Source organism: Arachis ipaensis, chromosome B5 (genome assembly GCF_059453495.1).
Source record: "Arachis ipaensis isolate K30076 ecotype BB chromosome B5, ASM5945349v1, whole genome shotgun sequence".
Classification (NCBI taxonomy): Eukaryota; Viridiplantae; Streptophyta; class Magnoliopsida; order Fabales; family Fabaceae; genus Arachis; species Arachis ipaensis.
In genome coordinates, this window is record NC_142440.1 from 84,398,069 (window position 1) to 84,406,796 (window position 8,728).

Genomic DNA, 8,728 nt, shown 5'->3' on the forward strand with positions numbered 1-8,728 from the left:
TGAGGCAAACTTTTGGTCAAGCTTTTTGCTCCCTGGTTCGTTTTCAATTAACCCAAAAGTTTGAGCTAAAGTTTGAGGCAAACTTTTGCTCAAACTTTTTGTCCTCTCTTCCTCCTAGCCATTCCTTCTTGCTTCAACCTTTCTCCAAGCTTTCTTAACCTATCATTAATTAACCAAACACATCAAAGCTATGCTCAAAATCATGAGATATTCATTCTTTCATAATATGTGACAATTATAGCATAAAACCTCATGAAATTGCATTAATTCATCTATGGTTGATTAAATCAAAGGAAGCATGAAAATCTACCCAATTGGCTTGCTTATGGCTCAAGAAAGTGCATAATTCAATTGAAAACAAAAGAAAAAGGCTAGTGAAACTAGGCTAAGATGACTTGTCATCACAACACCAAACTTTAAGCTTGCTTGTCCCCAAGCAAGAAATGAATTTTGCTCAAAGGTTCTTTCATTTAAGACGGATTGAAGACTAAATTGCAAGGTCCTGTGAGTGAAGTGATTAAGTGTCAGTGGGGTGAACTCTAAATCATATGCTCATGCAAGGGCTTCAGTGCTCACTAGTCCTCACATATTGGGAGTCTTAGGTCTTAGGATTTTAATCCAAATGGTATCATGGAGATCTCTTTATATGTAGTCACCTTGAAGCAGCTTATAGTCTCTTTGCTTTGGCCTTGACTCTAAGTGTCATGTCTCAAAGCGGCTCTTTAAATAAGCTTTCAATCAATACTCCTAAACCAGTTGGTTTTAAGGTATTAGGTGTTAAAGCACCCCTAAGGATTTACTTGCTCAAGCCTCTTTCTTTGGCACAACTCAACCACAAGCATTTACTAGGCTAACAACTCTTTGAGTCATTGTTTCTTCTTTCTTTTTCTGCCTAGTAATTGATGCTCAGAGCCTTGGGCCATGTTCTTTTTGTTTTTGTATTTTCTTTTCTTTCTTTTGTTTTGTTTGCTGCTTCTTGGATCAATAACTTTTTGAGAATCTCCACAATACTTCTTTGAACTTCATGTCCTGCCTATGAGCTCCCATGCATGTTTTCACAAGCATGCAACCTCAATACATAATCATACAACTAGAACCACCACTTCTCCTAATCTTTTGCTTTCCACAAAATTGTTTAATTCCTCAATCCTTCTTTTCAAAGAACTTTCATGTGATGCAATTTTTGAACATTGAGTGCAAACAAGTTTTGAAGAGAAAAATGTTGTGAATGATCAAGCATCTTGCTTATTGAATTGTAGAAAAACTATACTAGACAGAAGGACAGATAAGGGTATGATATTACTTTCAATCATAGCAGTGTTTGATGTAAAACAATTACTTAACAATACAACATTTTGGAGTTCACTTGCTTTCCTTCTTCTCATCATCATCATTGCTGGCCTTCACATTCATCTTTCATCTCTTTGGTTGATGATGCTTAATCTCTCCAAAAGTTTGTATGGTACTCTGCAGTGATATTGAAAGTTGCTTGTTCCCCAAGCACTTAGAAACAATGGTTAGTCTGCATGATTTATTTGTGGGCCTTTGTACTTACTTTGGTGTGGGAACACCAAACTTAGTACCTTGCCAATGGTTCTTGTGCATCAGATTAACCATGTGTAAAACTCTTTTTCTTTTTCAAAAGTGACAAAACTGAAAACTAAAGAATAGCAAAATAGTTAACTAGTTTATCTAGCTGCTTGAAGCTAGCATTATGCAGAAGGTGAGAATATGTTTTAAATGAGATTTTGGTGGAACACCAAACTTAGAATCCTTCATTCTCCCTTATATTGTTTTGGTGTGCAACACCAAACTTAGCTTCTTGCAATATAGATAAAACTAATTAACCTTTTTATTAAAATAGCTATGAAAAGAAAACTACCTCACATTGGGTTGCCTCCCAACAAAGCGCTTCTTTATTGTCACTAGCTTGACATCCTTCATTCTTTGATCATGGAGGCTGAAAATCATAGTGCCTCAGCTTCTCTCTTCTTACTGTGAACTTCCTTCCAGTCTTCTCTTTGATGATCTCTAGCTGTTCATGTGGAAGGATCTGGTTCACAGTATAGTACTCAGATAATTGTGGAGGCACCTTCATTGGTTGGGTGTTTAATATCACTTTATCCCCTGGTGAGAAACTCTCAGTGGGGATTTTCTGAATCCCAGCATTTCGCCCCTCTATCTCTTGCCTTTTTCCTCAACCTCCAAAATGTTTCAGGATCAAAAGTTGTGGATTCATCGCTCTTTCCTCCTATCACAAAATCAGAAACACAAATAGAACCAGAAACTAAAACAGAGCACTCTGTAACTTGAGTGTAGTTAGAGTTAGTAGAGACAAAGTCTCGAACAGTTAGTGGGTTAGTCAAAATTAAAGAAAAAGTGCTTGATCTAAACTACCACCTCACTTAATCATTGTCAATCTATTCAATCCCCGGCAACGGCGCCAAAAACTTGATGGATATTTTTGTGGAGAAACGAATTTCTCCAAAACACCCAAAACTAACCGGCAAGTGCACCAGGTCGCATCAAGTAATAATAACTCACGGGAGTGAGGTCGATCCCACAGGGATTGAAGGATTGAGCAATTTTAGTTTAGTGGTTGATTTAGTCAAGCGAATCAAGATTTGGTTGAGAGATTCGTGATTAACAAAATTTAAATTTCATGGAAAGTAAAGGGAATGGGCAAATTGCATGAAAGTAAAGAGAACTGAAATTTAAAGTGCTGAATCTTAAAGAACAAGAAATTAAATGGCAGAAACTTAGAATGCAAGAAATGTAAATTGCAGAATCTTAGAGTGCAAGAAATGTAAATGGCTTGAATTGTAAAGGGAATTGGGAATTGGATTTGCAGAAATTAAACAAGGAAAAGTAAAATTTCAACAAGCAGAGAAATAGAAGATCACTTGGATTGAATCGGATCTATAAACAGAAATGTAAATGAGATTGAAAAAAAAAAAACATTAAACAGAGGATGTAAAATTGGAATTCAGATCTCAGGACCCAAGAGACTAGATAACCAAGTCTAGATCTCAATGCCTTCCTAGATCCAACAAGAAAATTGCAAAGGAAATGTAAATTGCAGAGAAAGTAGATGAAGAAGCAATTAACAAAAAATTAAATTCAATTGTGCATTAAAGAAACAAAGAGGTCTCAGGATGAAATTGAAACAAAATTCCTTCAATTCTCCAACCCAAGATCCAAGACAATTGTAATTGAAATTGAAAGCAAAAAAACTAAGAGGAAGGGAATTCAATTCTCCTTCCCCGAGACTTAGAAATTAAAATTCACCCCACACCAAAAGCTCTCCAAAAACTCTCTATGAAAACTAAAAGGAAAGCTCCCTTAAAAACTTAAATCCTATGCTATTTATACACTTTCTTCAAATGGTCTTCAAGCCTTCAATTGGGCCTTTGCTCTTGGTGGAATTGGGTTGATAGAGGCCTTGGTTGATTGCTCTTGGAGTTTGGAGAAGAACCGAATTGAACCGGGTTTGGAATCATGAAAGCTTGAGTAAAAGTTTGAGTAAAAGTTTGAGGCAAACTTTTACCCAAACTTTTAACATCAGCCACCCTCTTTTGTTGATACCAACGTTGGGGCAAAAGTTTGGGGTCAAACTTTTGCTCCAACGTTGGCCTCCCCTTGCACACTCATGGCGCCAATGGTTGCCAAAAAGTTAGAGGCAAACGTTGGCGCAAACTTTTGCTCTCCAGGGTGTGTTGTTCATGCGCCAACGTTTGCCAAAAAGTTTGAGGCAAACGTTGGCGCAAACTTTTGCTCTTCAGGGTGTTGATTTGTGATGCCAAAAGTTTGCCAAAAAGTTTGAGGCAAACTTTTGCTCCAGCTTTTTGCCCAAAAGTTTGCACAAAAGTTTGAGGCAAACTTTTGCTCCAGCTTTTTGCCCAAAAGTTTGCCCAAAAGTTTGAGGCAAACTTTTGGTCAAGCTTTTTGCTCCCTGGTTCGTTTTCAATTTATCCAAAAGTTTGAGCTAAAGTTTGAGGCAAACTTTTGCTCAAACTTTTTGTCCTCTCTTCCTCCTAGCCATTCCTTCTTGCTTCAACCTTTCTCCAAGCTTTCTTCACCTATCATTAATTAACCAAACACATCAAAGCTATGCTCAAAATCATGAGATATTCATTCTTTCATAATATGTGACAATTATAGCATAAAACCTCATGAAATTGCATTAATTCATCTATGGTTGATTAAATCAAAGGAAGCATGAAAATCTACCCAATTGGCTTGCTTATGGCTCAAGAAAGTGCATAATTCAATTGAAAACAAAAGAAAAAGGCTAGTGAAACTAGGCTAAGATGACTTGTCATCACCTATTAAGAAAGGATCAAATTTTAAATTTTAAGAATCATATCTTCTAAATTCTTGTTAGTCAAGTAATCAACTTTAATTTTAAAACTTTCTCTTTTCAATTTGATCTTGAATCATATCTTCTCAATCACATCTTTTTCAAAATTAACTCCCAATCATATCTTTTTTATTTCTAATTTCAAAATCTTTTTCAAAAATCACTTAATTTCTTTCACAATCTTAATTTTCGAAAATATCAATCAAATTTTCAAATTTCTTTTTATTATTTCAAAATTTTTTTAATTTATTTTCAAAAATTCTTCCCCTCTTCTCACATCCTTCTATTTAAAGGACTAATACTCCTCCTCAAGGTATAATTCGAACTCCCTCCTTCTTGATATGTTCGAATTCTCTTCCATCTACCTCCTCCTTCTATTCTTCTTTTCCTCTGACACCTCAAGGAATCTCTATACTGTGACATAGAGAATTCCCTACTTTCCTGTTCTCCTCTCTTTCATATGAGCAGAAGCAAAGATAAAGGCATACTTGTTCAAGCTGATCCTGAACCTGAAAGGACCTTGAAGAGAAAGCTAAGAGAAGCTAAAGCACAATTCTCTTTAGAGGGCCTAACAGAACTTTTCGAGGAAGAAGAAACCATGGCAGCCGAAAACAACAATGCCAACAATGCAAGGAAGGTGCTTGGTGACTTTACTGCACCTACTCCCGACTTCTATGGGAGAAGAATCTCAACCCCTACAACAGAATTGCAAGTTTCATGGACTTCCATTGGAAGATCCTCATCAGTTCTTAGCTGAATTCTTGTAAATCTGTGACACTGTCAAGACCAATGGGGTTGACCTTGAAGTCTACAGACTTATGCTTTTTCCTTTTGCTGTAAGAGACAGAGCTAGGACATGGTTGGATTCACAACCTAAAGAAAGCCTGAACTATTGGGAAAAGCTAGTCATTGCCTTCTTGGCAAAATTCTTTCCACCTCAAAAATTGAGCAAGCTTAGAGTGGAAGTCCAAACCTTCAGACAAAAGGAAGGAGAATCCCTCTATGAAGCTTGGGAAAGATACAAGTAATTGATCAGAAGATGTCCTTCTGACATGCTTTCTGAATGGAGCATCATAGGTATTGTCTATGATGGTCTGTCTGAACTATCCAAGATGTTATTGGATAGCTCTGCTGGAGGATCTCTTCATCTGAAGAAGATGCCTGCAGAAACTCAGGAACTCATTGAAATGGTTGCAAATAACCAATTCATGTACACTTCTGAAAGAAATCCTGTGAATAATGGGATAGCTCAGAAGAAAGGAGTTCTTGAGATTGATACTCTGAATGCCATATTGGCTCAGAATAAAATATTGACCCAACAAGTCAATATGATTTCTCAGAGTCTGTCTGGAATGCAAGCAGCAACAGGCAGTACTAAGGAAGCTTCCTCTAAAGAAGAAGCTTATGATCCTGAGAACCCAGCAATGGAAGAGGTGAATTACATGGGAGAACCCTATGGAAACACCTATAATCCTTCATGGAGAAATCATCCAAATCTCTCATGGAAGGATCAACAGAGACCTCAACAAGGTTTCGACAACAATAATGGTGGAAGAAATAGGTTTAGCAATAGCAAGCCTTTTCCATCACCTTCTCAGCAACAGACAGAGAATTCTAAGCAAAGCCACTCTGACTTAGCAACCATTGTCTCTGATCTAATCAAAACCACTCAAAGTTTCATGACTGAAACAAGGTCCTCCATTAGAAATTTGGAGGCACAAGTGGGCCAGCTCAGTAAGAAAATTTCTGAACTCCCTCCCAGTACTCTCCCAAGAAATACAAAAGAGAATCCAAAGAGAGAGTGCAAGGCCACAAACACATCTCACATGGCCGAACCTGGAGAGGAGGAAGAGGCAGTGATCTTCACTAAGGAAAACCTCAATGGACGTCCACTGGCCTCCATGGAGTTCCCTGATGAGGAACCATGGGAATCTAAGGCTCACACTGAGACTATAGAGATTCCATTGAATTTACTTCTGCCATTCATGAGCTCTGATGAGTATTCTTCCTCTGAAGAGGATGAAGATGTTACTGAAGAGCAAGTTGCCAAGTACCTTGGAGCAATCATGAAGCTAAATGCCAAGTAATTTGGTAATGGGACTTGGGAGGATGAACCTCTATTGCTCACCAAAGAACTGGATGACTTGACTAGGCAGAAATTACCTCTGAAGAGACAAGACCCTGGAAAATTCTCAATCCCTTGTACCATAGGCACCATGACCTTTGAGAAGGCTCTATGTGACCTAGGGTCAAGTATAAACCTCATGCCTCTCTCTGTAATGGAGAAGCTAGGGATCATTGAGGTACAAGCGGCGAGAATCTCACTGGAGATGGCAGACAATTCAAAGAAACAGGCTTATGGACTTGTAGAGGATGTCTTGGTAAAGGTTGAAGGCCACTACATCCTTGCTGACTTCATAATCCTAGAGACTGAGAAGTGTATGGATGAATCCATCATCCTTGACAGACCCTTCCTAGCCATAGCAAAAGCTTTGATTGATGTTGACAGAGGAGAATTGATCATTCAAGTGAATGAATACTCCCTTGTGTTCAAAGCTCAAGGATATCCCTCTGTCACCATGGAGAGGAAGCATGAAGAGCTTCTCTCAATACAGAGTCAAACAGAGCCCCCACAGTCAAACTCTAAGTTTGGTGTTGGGAGGCCACAACCAAACTTTAAGTTTGGTGTTGAACCCCCACATTCAAACTCTAAGTTTGGTGTTGGGAGGTTCCAACATTGCTCTGAACATCTGTGAGGCTCCATGAGAGCCACTGTCAAGCTATTAACATTAAAGAAGCGCTTGTTAGGAGGCAACCCAATTTTTACTTATCTATGTTAAATTTCTATTTTCTTTTGTTTTTTTATGTTTTCTGTAGGTTGATGATCATGTGAAGTCACAAAAATAATTGAAATGCAAAAACAAAAGGAAAAATAGAATGAAAAATAGAACACCCTGGAGGAGAAACTTACTGGCGTTTAAACGCTAGTAAGGGTAGCAGAATGGGCGTTAAACGCCCAGTCTGGCACCATTCTGGGCGTTTAACGCCAGAAATGGGCACCAGACTGGCGTTTAACGCCAGGAATGGGTAAAGAAGCTGGCGTTAAACGCCAGAAATGGGCAGCAGCCTGGCGTTTAACGCCAGGATTGGCAGTAAATGGCATTTTTGCATGCCACATGGTGCAGGGATGAGAAATCCTTGACACCTCAGGATCTGTGGACCCCACAGGATCCCCACCTACCCCACCTCTCTTTCTCTTCTTCACCCATTCACCAACCACCTCAATACCTCTTCCCCAAAAATCCCTCACCTATCAAATCCCACCATTCTCTTCACCACTCACATCCATCCTTCATAAAACCCCACCTACCTCACCATTCAAATTCAAACCACTTTCTCACCCAAACCCACCCATAATGGCCGAACCATACCCCCCTCTCCACTCCTATATAAACCCATCATCACTTCTTCATTTTCACACAACATACACACTACCCATCCCCCTTGGCCGAAACACAAAGCCCCATCCATCTCCTCTATTTCTTCTTCTTCTACTCTCTTCTAGCTTCCACCTCCGAGTCATGGGAGATGGAGAAATTCCTCTCAAGGGTGCATCAAGACCACTTCTATGAAGTTGTGGCCAAGAAGAAGGTGATCCTCGAGGTCCCTTTTAAGCTCAAAAAGGGCGAATATCCGGAGATCCGACATGAGATCCGAAGAAGAGGTTGGGAAGTTCTTACCAACCCCATTCAACAAGTCAGAATCTTAATGGTTCAAGAGTTCTATGCCAATGCATGGATCACCAAAAACCATGATCAAAGTGTGAACCCGGACCCCAAGAATTGGCTTACAATGGTCCGAGGGAAATACTTAGACTTTAGTCTGGAAAATGTAAGGTTGGCATTCAACTTGCCCATGATGCAAGGAGATGCACACCCATACACTAGAAGGGTCAACTTTGATCAAAGATTGGACCAAGTCCTCATGGACATATGTGAAGAAGGCGCTCAATGGAAGAGAGATTCAAGAGGGAAGCCGGTTCAACTAAGAAGGCATGACCTCAAGCCCGTGGCTAGGGGATGGTTGGAGTTCATCCAACGCTCAATCATTCCTACTAGCAACCGATCTGAAGTTACTATAGACCGGGCTATCATGATTCATAGCATCATGATTAGAGAGGAAGTAGAAGTTCATGAGGTTATATCCCAAGAACTCTACAAGGTGGCAGACAAGTCCTCCACTATGGCAAGGTTAGCCTTCCCTCATCTCATTTGTCACCTCTGCAATTTAGCTGGAATTGACATAGAGGAAGACATCCTTATTGATGAGGACAAGCCCATCACTAAGAAAAGGATGGAGCAAGTGAGA

General features: G+C 39.4%; 1 non-coding gene across 1 annotated transcript; it reads right to left on the bottom strand.

Annotated features, from left to right (window-relative positions):
• Positions 1 to 5,310: 5,310 nt before the first annotated feature.
• LOC148564808 (small nucleolar RNA R71) lies at positions 5,311 to 5,418 on the bottom strand. Its single transcript, XR_015884720.1, has one exon. It is a non-coding gene; the product is annotated as a small nucleolar RNA R71 (small nucleolar RNA).
• Positions 5,419 to 8,728: the final 3,310 nt, after the last annotated feature.